Raw genomic sequence first — 16,680 nt, 5'->3', positions numbered from 1 at the left:
GCAGCTGACCCTGACAAGCTTGTCAGCTTGTGCGTTGTGCATTGGTACTCAATGCGTGTGCATTGAGTACCAAACGAACGATGAATACTGGGACAAAATTTTCACGTACCAATGTGTTGAGTATCAAATTAGAGGAGTTTCAAAGCAGTTGAGTACCAAGGTACCACTGTATACATAAAATATATTAATTTGACAAACTGTGGTTGAATAAGTGCTATGATCCCTGTTATAATTATAAATGTGAAGTTACAATGGTGCTGAAAAGTAATTTTATGACTTGCACTTGCAGCTATCCCAGCATCTCTGCAGTGACATGATTGCGATTCTGGCACTTTGCAACTGGTCTTTCAAAAGCTTCCAAGCCAAGGAGAGGGCTTCTGAAATCTGCTATTTATATTTACAAATAGCGCAGACAAGACAGACCTACAAACGAGACTCATGAGGTGGTCCTGGAATATGGATAGAAATTAATGATGATTTACTTCGTAGCATGTCAGCTTTGGCGACAGGGGTTGTTTTCTTTTTAAAAAAGGTGGGACAGAAAGATTGGTGAGTAGCAAGAGATATGCTTCAATCAGTGGTGGGTTCCTCCCAGTTCGGCCTGGTTCTGCCGAGCCGGTAGCGGTGACGATATGACATCACCGAACCGGTTCTGCCCCACCAGCCACCCGCCCCCCCTCCCCCCTGCTTCCCCCACGTTATTCTTATCTTTTATTTGGCCCCACCCCCAATCTATTACTGCCTCCTGAGTCCCAGCTGATGGCTAGAGGGAAAAAACCTGTTTAAATTCTTGCCACGGGGCTTCAAAGGGCCGCCCTACAGCTGATCAGTGTTGGAAGAAAACAAATGAGTAGACCAGTGCCTGCAAAAATACATGAGTAGATAAGTGCCTGCAAAAATAAATGGGTAGACCAGTGCCTGCAAAAATAAATGGGTAGATCAGTACAGCTCTGTAAGCAGTTAAAAGCCTGGTAGACCAGTATCTCTGCTAAATCCTAAATAATTGTCACATGACCATCAAGCCACGCCCACAAATTAAGCCATGCCCACAGAACCAGTAGTAAAAAAATTTAGAACCCACCCCTGGCTTCAATCAAATAGATACTCCTAAGATCCACCCTAATATTTTAAGCTTGTTCTTAATGAAATAATTTTGAATACTTTTTAATTTACATTTAGCTGTGAAAGAATAGTTATCATCTTTCTGAAGCAATGGCAGTATTAGTAGTAGTAGTACTTACTACACCTTATCTCAGTGATGGCGAACCTTCACCGAGTGCCTAACCAGGTGCCGAAAAGGTCACATGGAAATTCATGTGCGTGCAGCCTCATCAGGGCTGTGCTCTGGAAAAGCTGAACTTCCGGGTGCTAGCATGCATGTGCGCCCGATGATCAGCTGGCTGGCGCACATGCGCAGGCCGGTTTTCAGTACTGCCGTGCGTGCGAAGGGATCGTACTCTAGAAAAGCCAAACTTCTGGCTTCTGGAGCGCATGTGCACCCAACAATCAGCTGGCCGACACGCATGCTCACACTGGTTTTCGGGCACTGCCGCGTGCACAAAGGACAGCTGATCGTCACATGCACATGCACACCAGAAACCCAGAAGACAAACAGACAAAGCCGTGCGTACCGGGCAACATGGCTTTGTGTGCCACTTTGGGCACGCATGCCATAAATTTGTGATCACGTCCTTCTCTGATCCTCTTAGCAGCCCGTCTTTCTATTAATACAACTATCTTGATGCAAGCTTGATTGCTGACGAGATCATGGATGAATTCATGCGGTTTTCTTACAGAGCTAAAGGACTTAAAGAGCTTGCCATTGCCTACAAATATTTTACCAAAACAATTCAAAAACCTGAAGTATCCTGAGAAGAAAGTAGAAAATAAGAAAAGTGTCTGTTAAAATAATGAAAAACTTTGCAATGCTTGGAAATAAGTCAGTCTCTCTCTCTCTCTTTCTTTCTCTCTCTGTCTCCCCCCACACACACGTGTTATCTTTAGTAATTCTCTCATCGAGCCAAATAATTGTCTCTCTCCTTGCCTGTGCCATCGCTATTTTATCTCTTCCCTTCTCTCTCAACAGCTGCATGTGCAGAAAATGTTCCTCTTTCAGGACCCTACCTTATGCAAGGCCTGAGCAAACAAAACCCTCCTTCTCAAAGTGCTGAGGTCTCTGGCTCTTCCAGAAGCTTGGCAGGCTTTCCGGGTCAGCTTGGGTGAGTATGTGCAGAGACTCGAGGGCTCTTGGGACTCTTGGAAAAACAAAGCGGATGTACATTGCGCAGGAAAAACTTTCAAAGCAGTTGCACCAAGCCAGCCTTGTTGCTCTGAGAATGGATGCTTCATTCACAAAATATGATCTCTCTACATGCAGTGCACAGAGAGAATCATAAACCAACCAATGTTTATGTGTTCATAATGGCTTATAATGGTCACATGATCAAAATTTGGGTGCTTGGCAACCAACATATATTTACAATGGCTGTAACATCCAGGGATCCATGTGTGATTGCTATTTGCAACCTTCCCTGGGGGCTTCTGACAAGCAAAGTCAATGGGGGAAGCCAGATTCACTTAACTACATGATTTGCTTAACAACTGCAATGAGTCACTTAATGGCTGCAGCAAAAATGACTGTAAACTCAGACATGACTCACTTAATGACTGCATCAGTGGTGGGTTTCTCCCAGTTCCGCCCGGTTCCGCCGAGCCGGTAGCGGTGACGATATGACATCACCGAACCGGTTCTGCCCCCCGCGCCCCCCGCCCTCCCCCCGCGTTATTCTTACCTTTTATTTGGCCCCACCCCCAATCTATTGCTGCCTCCTGAGTCACAGCTGATGGGCTATAAGGAAAAAACCTGTTTAAACTCTTGCCGCGGGGCTTCAAAGGGCCGCCCTACAGCTGATCAGTGGTAAAAGGCAGTTTGGTGGTAGACCAGTGCCTCCAAAAACAAATGAGTAGAGTGGTGCCTGCAAAAATAAATGGGTAGACCAGTACCTGCAAAAATACATGAGCAGACCTGTGCCTGCAAAAATAAATGGGTAGACCAGTACAGCTCTGCAAACAGTTAAAAGCCTAGTAGACCAGTACCTCTGTTAAATCCTAAAGAATTGTCACATGACCATCAAGCGACACTCACAAAATAAGCCACGCCCACAGAACCGGTAGTAAAAAATTTTAGAACCCACCCCTGGACTGCATCATTTAGTGTTAGAAGTTTCAGCCCCAGTTGTGGCTGTAAGTTGAAGGCTATTTTGTTCACGCATAAGGCTCAGTCCTAGTTTGCTTAAACTTGGTGTATTAGATGAACAATAATTGGCTGGTTTCAGGTAATTCACCATGCTAGGATATATATAAATAAGAGCTGTTTTCATACAAGATGATAGTAAAAAAAATCCCCCCAAAAAGATAATTAGAGCGATTATTAATGTGAGAATGCAGAATTTTTAATCTCTATCATTGGTCTTTTTTTCCAGCTATCCCCTTCCTCCTCTCCATCTCCTTTTTGAATGAAGAAATCTAGAATTCTCAAAGACTTGAATGTTTTTCTTCTCTTTTATATGGACTGATGAAAGGATTGACCTAATGTGATCTTTGAAATGTATGAGCAATATTGATACAATATGCTTGCTCTAGATGAAGATATGATAGGTTTTTTTTTTCCTAATATCCACAAATATTTTAACTGTACCCCAAATGCATTTGTCCGGCCACATTCTATATTAAATATTATTACACCTCAATATTAAAGACTACTTGGACGTTTCATTAAATTCAGCAGAGCTGTTCTTTCATTTTTATTTTTATTTATAGATGCTTCAACTCCTATAGGTTGAGCTTTTATGAAACTCGGTGTAAAAGGATTAGACTGCCATCTTGAGGGGTTCAACAGTAGTTTTTTCTCCTAGCTGAATGGAATGCTAGTAAATAGGTTGTCTTGCATATGTATCGGAATTTTACTGCTATAAACATTGGGATTTCAAAAGAAAGTTTCTATGAACAAAAGTAACATTGTCTGTGAAAGCAGCCTCCACCAATTTTGGTTGTTCGTTTAAAAAGTACTAAAAGGCGAAAAAACCTACAGTACCATCAGGGATATTAGGTAGAAGAAGAAGACAATCTCATTTGGCTAAATGGAGACATAAAAGGATAGCAAGTGGTTAATTGTTTGATAAGCTTTTACTGTACCATATTTTCCGGCGTATAAGATGACTTTTTAACACATGAAAATCTTCTCAAAAGTCGGGGGTCGTCTTATACGCCGGGTGTCGTTCTCCTGTAACCAGGCAGACCAGCCCGAAAGGCTCTGAGGAGCCAAGCTCTGACCATCCCAGCTGAGTTGCCTGCTAATCAGGCAACTCAGCTGGGATCACCAGAGCCATGTAAAAAGAAAAAAGTTTTCCCCCTCCCCCTACCTTAGCTGCTAGTCGCAACGCTTGCCTTGCTTCGCTTGCCTGAATCCATTCCATCAGCAAGCAACTCCCTGCCTGCAATCAAGCAGGCAGGGAGTTGTGGACTTCAACTCCCAGAATTCCTCAGCCAGCAAAACAAAGCTGGCTGAGGAATTCTGGGAGTTGAAGTCTACAAGCCTTAAAGTTGCCAAAGTTGGAGACCCCTGTTCTATTGGGTAAGTTTTTTTCCCCTTTGGGAGCCTTAAAAAAATAGTTAATTGGGGTTTTATTTTAGTTGTTCTTTTTTAGACCTGGCCATTTAAAGTTTAGGAAGTTTTAAATTTAGCTTTCATATAAAAATAAAAATAAAATAAAATAAAATAATATTTGTGCAGCTTTCTGAGATTTAGTGTGTTTCTGTAGTGTTTCATCCTAACTACATAAACACACAAAATTTCACAAAGCTGTATGTGGAATTTTTTTTTTTAAAGTGTGAAAGTTGTTTTTTTTGGGCTTTTTGTAGCTGTGTGAGGTTCCTGCTTGTTGCAGGGGCCATTTTGGGTCTAGCACAGCTGCTTTTACATTGTGGGTGAGCCAGTTGATGTTTTTTAATTTTTATTTGGTGTGCGTTGGAAGAGGGGTAGTCTTATATGGCGAGTATAGCCCAAACCCTATATTTTAAAAGGAAAAAGTCAGGGGTCGTCTTATACGCCCAGTCGTCTTATACACCGGAAAATACGGTACTTTTCAGCCTAGAATGGGAAGATGTCCTTGTGGACTTTTTGTCTAACTTGCAATACAAATTGCTTTCTTTGCACCTTGACTAGGGAACCTAATGTCCTATTCCAGGTTCTGTCAAGGAAAAGAACGCACCAATGGTGATGGAGATATTGACCAATGACTCAGATCACCATTCTTTCTTCTTGTTGTTATCACTTCAAACTTCTTTCTGGATGTGGAGCAATGCTGTTGTGTTTCCCTAAAGTACAGGTAGTCCTCCACTTACAACAGTTCGTTTAGTGATCATTTGAAGTTACAGCAGCACTGGAAAAGTGATTTATGACTGATACTTAACAACCATTGTAACATCTCCAGGGTCATGTGATCAAAATTCAGATGCTTGGTAACCGACTTGTAGTTATGACGGTTGCACTGTCCCCAAGTTATGTTATCACCTTTTGCGACCTTCTGACAAGCAAAGTCAATGGGGAAGACAGATTGACTTAACAATCACGCTACTAACTTAGCTGCAGTTATTCGCTAAACCACTGTGGCAAGAAAGGTCGTAAAATGGGGCAGAACTCACTTAACAACTTTCATGCTTAGCCACAGAAATTTTGGGTTCAGTTGTGGTCATAAGTCGAGGTGTACATTGAATATGATCTATTGTGATATATTAAGCCAGCCATTGGTTTGTGCAAACTATAATCAGTGAGTCCACAACTACATCATTGCTCGTTTCATAAGTCATGATGTCAGGTTCTGGAATGACGTGAAATAAAACACTTCAAACAGGTTTGCTGTGAAAGGTTTTTATCCTATGATCTGGCACGCTCTGACAATCACCCATGAAAGTGAAACAGTGTCAGCGCTATCCGCACTGTGCTCCCCACCACCTTTTGAAGTTTCCTGCTCCCCTTCCCAGTTCCACCCCATTGCTCCACCCTTAGCCTAGCTTCCACCTAGTCACACATACCCCACAAACCGCTAATTAGTCTTGGTTTGTCAGTCACGACAGTCTGCAAGGGTGGTGGCTTTTCCTCCCAATAAGCACCCTGCCCTGAACATCAGCTGTCTTTCTTCAGCTCTGAGGGGGCAGCGAAAACGGCGGAGCCCGCAGCACCAATTCCACATCAGTCCCTGGGGCTCACTGCAGCGGCAATAGCATACAAGAAAAGGTATCGGGGCTCCAGGGTATTACGCCGGTCTCACTGGTGGCCAGGATAGAAGCAGCCATGTCAGCGGCAGGTTCAGGGCAATTAGGCTTGTGGACTGGCAGTCTTCCCCTCCGGAATGGCAGCCCGGCGGATCAGAGGTGATACATGACAGGTTAGATCTGTATAATCCTGTAAACCAGCTAAAATAAAATACAGCCATTGATTCAAATTGTTGGTTAAATCAACACATACCTAATTAATACATATATACTTAGAAGTAAGATACTCTTAATCAGAGGTGGGCGTCACATACTGTAACAATCAGTTCACGCGTGGGCCCTCCGCACATCCATGCAGCATCACAAAACAGGCAATTCGCATACGTGTGCCGTCCACACATGCATGTGGTGTCAAAAACACAGTGATATAGGGCGGGATTGCACCCAAGCGGGTGGGCGGGCCCACCTGCAGGTCGCAACTACCGGTTCACCCGAACCAGTTGCCCGAACCAGCCCACCACTGCTCTTAATTCAGGAGAAATTAACCAAATATGAGCATTTTGCATTTATACCATACTGCTGTCTAAATAAAGAGTTATCTCAAGAAGAGTTTCAAGGAAAGATGATGGCTATGATAACGATGCTTTGAATGTATATGCTGCCTGATTCCCAGGAACTCCTGGAGGCTTAAAAATGACTTAAAACATGAAAAACATGAAAAATAAGGAACAAAAGTGAAGACATGGCGGACTAACAAACTGGGCAGAAACAACAGAAAACAATGTTTTCTATTAAAAGGAGACTTTTGGGTTAAAGAAGGAATGGGCAGATCATTGTAGAACTTTCAGTAACTTCAGGGAAGGAGAACTTTAGCTCTCCAGAAATTGCTGAACTATAGATCCCAGCACGCCTAGCACAGGTGGCAATGGTTGCTGGGACTTGTACTTCAGAAAAATCAGGAGTACTAAGGCTTTCCATCTCTGTAATCAAGCACTAAAGTTTGAGTTATGGCAATAAGGAAACTGATTTGTTGTTGTTTTTTTGTTTTTTTGTATATGGTGGGACATATACTGCTCAATAAAAAAAATTTTTTTTATTGAATATTTTACATTTTTAAAACCAAAAACATAATAGAAAAAGACAAAAAAGGAAAAAAGGAAAAGAAAAAAAAAGGAAAACATACACATACACCAAACGGTAAAATACAAAACATGAATAACAACAATATATAATATTTTACAACTTTCTGCATTGACAATTATCTTTACTTTTAAATTTGATCTTCCTAATTGTTCTCTTATTCTTGTATAACCTTATTGAGCATTCTTGTAAACAAAATTGTTATATATACTTACATCCTATTTATTAAAGTATTGCAACATTCTACATCACCTGCATTTTTAGGATTTTAAAAAAAGTGCTGATTTCAGTGGGAAAATCACTCTGAGGTTGGGTTGAACCCAGTGGTGAAATCCAAATTTTTTTACTACCGGTTCTGTGGGCGTTGCTTAGTGGGCATGGTATGGCTTGGTAGGTGTGGCTTGGCAGGCGTGGCAGGGGAAGGATACTGCAAAATCTCCATTCCCTCCCCACTCTGGGGCCAGCCAGAGGTGGTATTTGCCGGTTCTCCGAACTGCTCAAAATTTCCGCTACCAGTTCTCCAGAACCTGTCAGAACCTGCTGGATTTCACCCCTGGTTGAACCAATGATCTATGAAGAAAAGGCCACACAAAGTTCTAAAGACAATAACCTCCAACAGCTGGAGAATTTAAATGTTGCTCAAGTGTTCTTTGTGGAATGTGTGCATTCTGCATTAACATGGAAGCCTTTTTTCTCTACCGATTAAAATGGATCAAACATTTTCCAATTGCATTTTGGAGCCAAGTAAATTCCAGAGCCAAGTTTGCCCCTTTTGATGACTTTTTAAAAGCCTTTTCCCCTCAAACACTTTCACTGGAGCAGTTTCACCATCAAATTTTCCTCTCTTTCATTCCTTGAGTAACCACAGCTCCTTAGGGATCATGTGCCAGATCACAGTTCTGCATTGCTAATGGCATCTGGCCAACATTATTAAAAGTAAATTAATCCTATTTAGCATAAGGAAAATTCTTCTTTAAAATATTAATATTATATCCACAGGTGCACAACTTCTGGGGAGGCACATTTTGCTTTTGTGTGGCATCCTGGGTGGGATCAGAGTAAGAATATGCAATTTACAGTTAACTATAGTTAACATTAAATTAAATTCAGCTGAAATTGAAATCTAATCCAGGAACAGAAATGTGTTCACACCACTTGATTTCCAAAGAAAACAATTAGTATATCATAAAGATAGTTGCTTCTAAAATGTATTAATTTTTTTTTTTTTTTTTGCAAAAAGGTCTCTGGGCACTTTTAAATATGAGGGGATTAATTGCTAGAAGTTGAAATCTCATTTATATCAGGCCTGACTAATCAGTGAATTGAACGCTCGTGAAAAAAGGTAGCTAAAAGTTAAAACATGAAAATGAGTCCTTTAAACATGCAAAATCAGCAGATTTGATCTTCCAATTGTTCTGTGGTCAAGCTTTTACAATCTACTTGCATAAATCCTCTGTCTATTACCTATCTTAACAGAACCATAGAGCACAATGAGATGTAAAAGAATATTACTCAACTTGGGAAAACTGGTATCAATGGATAGAAAAGAAAAATAGGAAATATATAGATCAAATAAGACATAAATTGTATTTATACATACTTGATCAAGTAGGAAAATCTGGGAATATATGAATTGAGTTAAGATTTGTGTACTGTCAGAACGACGTTGAATTGTACAATTATAATGGATGTATTTTCATTACAGATGTATTTGTATTTTAATATTTTAAACTTTAATAAAAGTTATGTGAAAATATAAAAAAAAGAATGATGTTTCCAAGTTTTTACTCATTTAGTATACTCACAATATGTTGCCAATACTTTTAAATGAGTGAAAAGTGTTGAGAACTTTATTTTTCTCTTTGTTTCACAGAACTTCAAACGAAAGTAAGTTATTCTCAATTCTTTTTTCCTTCAGTGCTATTTTTCCAAAGTTTGTTAATGGGTTTAAAACAGATGCCTAGGATGATGTCATTTAAGATCCTTGGACCAATTTTCCTATCATTGCCAGTTATTAGGGACATCAAGAGCATATCCACAAAAGCATTCTGGCTAGTGGCATTTGCAGAATTTGCTGGTTTTGTCCTAATGATGAAAGCAGGTATTGCACGACAAACACTACTTCTGTTCTATGTATGTGCAATTTCACAACTTGCGTACAAAGGGAAAAGCCTTGCATCACAATACCTCAACCCTTTCATCTTTCATCATTCTATTCCCAGAATCGGTAGAGGCTGCTGATCCTGTGTAGAGATGAAAACAGCGAACCTCTCTGAGCTCTTCCTCAAAGTCCTGTTGATGAGCTTTTATCCCACTGTCAACAACAAGGGTGAGAATAACCCTGCCTGAATAGAAAGTAATTTAGGATAATTTTCTGGGAGAGTGATAAGTTGGGAGAAAGCAGAAAGGCTGGAAAAACTAGTGAGAGAAGCTAAAGGGGTTAAGAGGAGCCAGGAATTAAAAGTGAGATGGAAAGGTGGGAGAGGAGACTTGTTTCCTGCCCAACAATCTATTGCTCTACAAGGGATATCAAACTCAAGGCCCAGGGGCCGGAGCCGGCCCATGGGGTGCTTGGATCTGGCCCATGAGGCCATCCTGGAAACAGCCAAGGACTGGCCCGCAATGCCTCTGCCAGTGAAAACAGAGCTCACAAGGGCTGCGTGTGGGCTTCCTGAGCTCCATTTTCACTGGCAGAGGAAAACGGAGTTTGGGAGCCCATTTTCGCAGGCAGAGCGCTTGGGCCACGACAGGTACCCCCAACACAAGTAATGTTGAGCTGGCCACGCCCACTCTGGCCACGCCCCCAGGCAACCCCAAGGTCAAACACAACGCTGATGTGGCCCTCAATGAAATCGAGTTTGACACCCCTGCTCTACAAGATTTCCTATGGACAGGTAGTCCAAGAGACATGGTTTTGTCTATACATAGGTCCTCCTTGAAGAAATATAATTACGGTAGTTTGTTATGTATATGTCTTCCAGGGCAACTATTTAACAGAGGAAGACCAGTGGTGGCAGTATTTAAACCTGAAGTTTAGACTCTGCTTACTGTTGAGATATGGACCTTATAGAAGATTGCCACAGGATTCATATTCTCATTCATAGCCAGAGCGCAAAGCTCATGTTAGCCACCTAACCCTGACTGAACACCCAAACTGAAGACAGACAATACTTGGTGAGGTTTGGCTGTCTCCAACAGCTAAAGCAGAATCAGCTATGGAGAAACAGGGCTTAGTGACCCCATCGGAGAAGAGATTCCTACACCAGGCCAACTGTAACCCAGAAAGTTGTTGACCTTCTGAAGGTCATTCTGGCAAATACTGGCTAAATTCATGAATACTGGATCACTCGTGGTCTGAGGTAACACATTTAATCATAACAAGTTACAGCTGGCAACCGGAGCTGCCTCAGAACAGAACGCGCGAACTTCTGCCTGACAGCCCTTTATATACCAGCTTGTCAGACCATGAACCGTGAATCATCTTACAGAAACATTACGGAACATAACAACACGGGGCCTCCCCTACTGAGCAGGCTCAATACACTACACATTCCTTCTTATGTCTATGGAGATTCTCAGTCATCCAGGTCATGGTTGTCCCAAAAGAAATATAATTACGGTTTTTCAAGAGGCAACTGGACTTTCTGGTTTTTCTTTGAAGACATTTTGCTTCTTATCCAAGAAGCTTCTTCAGCTCTGACAGGAGAGTAGAGAATGGAAGGATTTATATTCCTTGTAGATAGATGGTCATTTATATTCTTTAGAGAGTCATTAAGGCCACTTGGAGGTTTATCTTTGTCCTCCATGTGGCCTCAATGACTCTCTAAAAGAACTCAAATGACCAGCTATCTGCAAGGAATATATATCCTTCTCTTCCCCATCATCCAGTCAGAGTTGAATAAGTTTCTTGGATAAGAAACAAAACATCTTCAAAGAAAAACAAGAAAGTCCAGTTGCCTCTTGAAAAAAGCACCTTTGCACATTCCTTCTTATGATATACAATGTCCACATTGTGATTTTATTCTAGTTTTTCATGGCAACCACTTTCCTGCCAGTTTGGTCCAACTTGAATCTGCATCAGCAGCACAAAACGGAGGCTTTACTATGAGGCCATGAATTTAATATACTAGATTGGAATAGGCAGGATAAAACTTCCCACATCTCTTGTGTTACAAAGATAAGCTAATACACTGTAGCTGAAATTGCTCAAAGCTGGACTTTGGTTTTTGATTTTGATTTTTTCACAATTTTTGCAGTTCTGTTTCCCCTTTGGAGGCAACTGCAGGGCTGCTCTTCTTCCAAAGCTTTCTGTTCTGTAAAGATAATTCTAGCTTTGTAGCTCCTTGTGGTCCAGAACAAACCAACAAGCAAGGGTGAAATTATAAATTATTTGTTCGGCAAGGGCACCATGCAAAGAAACTGCCCACGCATTTTTGTTTTTAATTCTTTCCCTTTTGTATAGAAAGGGGATGTCAGAATGTTTATGGCTGTGAGATATGTAGCAGCTAAGAGCAGGGTGGGATTTCTCTGTTTTTTGTGTCACTGTTTCTTCCATTTCTCTTTTATGTTTTTTGGGGAGTTCCTTCTGATTTTGCCGTATTTCACACCTCCAAATACATAAACACATATAGACATACCCCATAAATACCACTTTCTTAAACATGTGGTTTCCAGAGTAGAAAAGTACACTATACTATACTAAGTAGAAAAGTACACTATACTAAATGCACTATAAAAATACACTATACTTAGTATGCTAGTATAGTGTGCTAAGAAAAGTACACTGTACTAAGTACACTATACTATAATAATACACTATACCAGTGATGGCGAACCTATGGCAAGAGTGCCACAGGTGGCACAAGGAGCCATATCTGTAGGCAAGCGAGCGTTGCCTTACCTCAGTCCAGCACGCATGTGCGTGCTGGCCAACTGATTTTCAGGCCTTCCGGACCCATCAGAAGTCAGGAAATGGGCTGTTTCCGGGCCTCCGGAGGGCCTCTGGGGGAGTGGGGAAGGCTGTTTTCGCCCTCCCCAGGTTCCTAGAAAGGCTCTGGAGCCTGGAGAGGGCAAAAAAATAGGCCTACCGGGCCCACCGGGCCATCGCATGCCAAAAGGGTGGGGAAGTAGGGGGGTCACACACGCATGCATGGGGGGACGGGGCACATTGAATTATGGGTGTGGGCACGCGCGCGCGCAATCTCCCCCCACTACCCCCGCTTTTGGCACATGACGGCAAAAAGGTTAGCCATCACTGCACTATACAGTTTGCAAGATTTCCCATTTTATGCATAAGTATATCTATACGTTTCTTTAGTTATATTTTGCTAACATCCCTAGCATCTCAAATAAAGACAAAATTAATTTCCCCTCATTTGCCAGATATTATTCTATCTGAAATCCATTTGTACTGTGTTACTGATTGATATTTGAAATTATTAGAAGACATCAAAAATAGATTTCCAAAGCTCTTAGACAGTGTGCCTAACTAGTCTGAAGAAAGCTGTTTCTTTCATTGATAACCACAGTAGGAGCTGGCACATCCCTGAAGAAATTCCCATTGATTGTAACAAATGCAAAATTGGACCCCAGCTGAGTTAATTAGCACCTGACAAAAATTCACTCCCTACTTTACTCTGCTTTACAGATCTTGAAATTTAGATAGAAAAGGACAAAATAATTACTGTATGCAAATGAAGGCTGAAATACACTGACTACTACTTAGCATAAATGAGAGAAACTCCATTGTTCTATATCTATTTATTCTACAGTTAGACAGATAGATCTGTCTGTCTAATCTATCTATCTATCTATCTATCTATCTATCTATCTATCTATCTATCTATTATCTGTCTGTCTGTCTGTCTGACTGACTGATTTTCTGATTTTTCAGAAAAACTCTGGGCAGTTTACATTATTAAATAATAAGAAAAGAATAATCAGGAGAAACCACACATGCCTGAACAAAACAATTTCCATCTGCAATACAAAATATACTCAGTACGGGCTCACCCTATTTCACGACCTAATCCAGTGCTAATCCAGGTATAGCTGAAATGTCAGGACACCTACACTAGATCAGGAATTTTAGGAGAATAGTTAAAGTAAGTAAGAAAGAGAAATCTCTAGAAAAGTAAATCAGTAACTATTCAAAGGGATGCAGGCCGTTTTACATCCCATAGAACAATTAATCAGAATAATAGCTTCCGTAATACAGTATTTGTCACTGATATTCAAAGAAATTGCTACTTTGAAACATTGAAGGGATCACTAAGCATTCTATAGTTCACAGAATTATTGATTCAAGCCTTCTGTTCCCTTTGGGTGAATTCTGATTTTTATTGCTTTTTACCTTCTTTTGGATAGGCCACTGTATCTTGCATATAAGAATTGACTGTCCCTATCCAGGCCTCAAATATCTAAAAGACATATTTAAAAAAGGAGTTGGCTCTCAGAAGTAGAAAATTAATCTGCAGTTATAAGCTTGTCAGTGGAAGTTTACCACAATCTAAAGTAGGTTGCAGAATTTCTGCTACCCTGAGATTTTTACAATTTAATGGAAGATTCTAGAATATCATAGAAGTATTTTGCTAAACCCTCTATCCCCTCTAGGGCCTGCGGGGTTTCCCCAAAATGAGGAAGACACAGCTAAGTGGATTAAGGAATATACTCTACATATTCTGTACTCCAGCAGACCTATGGTATTTGAAAAGCTTCTGTGTCATAATTCCTCATATTTGGCCATAACATTAAAATGAAGACATTCCAGTGTAGAAGGGAGTTGCATTGGAAACAAAATCCAGGAAACACCAGTACATCAACCATTATTTAAGCCATCAGACATCATTTAAGTGAGAAATAATTAATCACAGTAATTAATTAACAGTAATTAATTAACTGGCATCACATAAAGGGTAAATCTAACTTTGTTTCACTTCTAAAATTTGGGGAGGACATTGGAGAGTCAGACTGGAAATCATGCCCCGATTTGATTATTCCCTACTAAATTTCATGATTGCTTTCCTTAATGTACCATTGATGGCTGTGATTTTAGAAACTTGATAGCCAGCATGATGGTCAACTTCAAAAGATAGATTTATTATTCAGAAAGAAAATTGGAGAGCCCTTCTTTCGCCCCAGAGAATTCCAGCCAATTAAACGAAGGTCAGTTTGGTGGCTATGGAAACTATAATTATTTGAAAGTCTAATAAGGTAATTTGGTGAGGTTGGCTGGTGTGATTCCCCCCACAAGGGTTGTTACCTTTTTAATAACAAAAGATTCCAGATATATAAGCTGCTTGTGGCTAATAAACTGTTCTAACTTGAACAATGGGTTATAATAAATGTGTGACTAATGAAGAAATGAAATATAATGAAGATATTGGAACTTTTACAGTAACTAGCCCAGAACTATGAAACTTCCTTCCATCCAATCTGATTTGTACGTTTTGTTTTTGTGCCTTTGAATTAGTGTTGACTCCTAGCAACTGTCTGAACAAGTCCGTGCAGTTTTCTTTGGAGGTAGTTTGCCATTGCTAGATCTGAGAAAGTGACTGGTCCAAGTCATCCAGCTGGCTTTGTGCCCAAGGCAGTACCAGAAATCCCAATTTAATTCACCGTTATAACAAACTGGCACTCTGATCACAATAATTAGAGTGAAATTATGCACCTTCCTTTTTTCAATCTTCTTGCATTGGAGTAATCTGATGCATGTTTAGTTAGTAATAAACCTCACTGTGTTTAGTGGGTTTATTTCCATATCAATATGTGTGGGACTGTAGTTCCTATTTCCAACTCAAAATATTTTACAGAATACAAGAAACATCGGATTGAATGGCATTTTCTTTTTTCTTTCTTTCTTTCTTTCTTTCTTTCTTTCTTTCCTTTTCTTTCCTCTTCTTTCTCTCTTTCATGCTGAGAACTGTTAATTAAACCTCTTTGGATAACTCTTATTGTAGAATTCCTCTGTTGCTTGCTTACTTCCTCTTCCATTCCATTCCATTATTAAGTTACATATGAACTAACGTCAGAGGTTCTTTTTAAGGTTAAGAATCACATATTGCCTTTCAGGGAAAGACTAGGGTCACACTGAAAAATTTGACAAGGCAAGGATAAAACATGGATAGGATGAAGATAAAAAATAAAGTTTGGATTATTTAAGCATAATTCCATTTCTAAATACTACTACTAAATTTACCTTCCATCTATCTAATTTTTTCTCTCTTTTGTCATGGCAAGCCGTACAATTCAGAAGCAAATTTTAAAGGGACATAAGACTCTGTGTGAGTGTGAGTGTGAGTGTGTGTGTGTGTGTGTGTGTGTGTGTGTGTGTGTGAGCACATGTGCGCACCTTCAAATCAATATTGATTCCTGGCGACTCCCTGGACTATTCCTGCAGTTTTCTAGACAAGGTTCTTTGGATGTGATTTGCCACTCTCTGTTTCTTAGGGCTGAGAGAGTGACTGATTTTGTACCTAAGGAGGGACTAGAACTCACAGTCTCCCAGCGAACTGGTAGTAAAGGTAAGTAGAACCCACCCCTGGCCCAGTATTGAAAAACAACTTGTTTTCCATTCAAACATGCCCATGTTTTAAGCTCTTCTTTTCAACTCATGCTTCAATTGCCATCTGCTTCAGAACCATGCGACATAAAACTCATCTTTCACTTATATCATTGTGATCTAGTATTGGTTTTTTTAAGATAGCCTCCCTTGCCTCTACTTTATCAGTTTTAACTACTTGATTAGGACAATTACCTTAGCAATTTAAACATTATACCATCCATGGTGCGGTGGGTTTTATCATTGTCTTTTGTATGGTGGTCAAAGTATTTGTCTTTTTAGACTGCCATTTCACATGTTTTGCAATACCATGAAAATTTACCTGATTTAAGTTATAAAATATTTTCAATCAATTAACACATTGGTATTTTCTTCTCCCAGAGTCCTTGATTGGCTGCCTATAGCTTGTGTAAACCTGCCAGCAGGTGGGGATATTGAGCTCTTGAGAAAGCAATTGTCATCCCATGCTAGAAGGGGTTAATAATATTAACATCCACCCAAAAGCAACTTAGCACAAGGAGATTTTATATAAATGTTTCACACTAATGAATCCATGTTTCATTGATCAAATCATACACAAGAGTGAGCTTTTGTTCAACAGATTCAGGCTTATCTCAAAAAAAGAAAACAAAACAAAAGAGATTGTTCCAGCCTGTTTATTGTCTCTCAGCACACTTTTTTGAATATTCAACAAATGCCCCAAATTG

The 16,680-nt window shown here is 40.2% G+C and overlaps 2 long non-coding RNA genes across 4 annotated transcripts in view; one reads left to right on the top strand and one right to left on the bottom strand.

The window, feature by feature from the left end:
* The window catches only part of LOC117661378 (uncharacterized), a 51,128-nt gene that overhangs the window by 17,003 nt on the left and 17,445 nt on the right, over positions 1–16,680 (top strand). For all 3 annotated transcript variants that reach the window (XR_015732733.1, XR_015732734.1, XR_015732732.1), the window contains exons 2-4: positions 2,087–2,219; positions 9,636–9,742; positions 15,862–15,935. This is a non-coding gene — a long non-coding RNA (uncharacterized LOC117661378). The remainder of the gene's footprint in view (positions 1–2,086; positions 2,220–9,635; positions 9,743–15,861; positions 15,936–16,680) is intronic.
* LOC148115134 (uncharacterized) overlaps positions 5,914–16,680 on the bottom strand; it is a 71,027-nt gene continuing 60,260 nt past the window's right edge. The window contains exon 2 of the long non-coding RNA XR_015732737.1: positions 5,914–6,474. This is a non-coding gene — a long non-coding RNA (uncharacterized LOC148115134). The remainder of the gene's footprint in view (positions 6,475–16,680) is intronic.

Source organism: Pantherophis guttatus, chromosome 2, assembly GCF_059756535.1.
Source record: "Pantherophis guttatus breed Tessera chromosome 2, ASM5975653v1, whole genome shotgun sequence".
Lineage (NCBI taxonomy): Eukaryota > Metazoa > Chordata > Lepidosauria > Squamata > Colubridae > Pantherophis > Pantherophis guttatus.
This window is presented reverse-complemented; position numbering and strand designations above follow the sequence as displayed.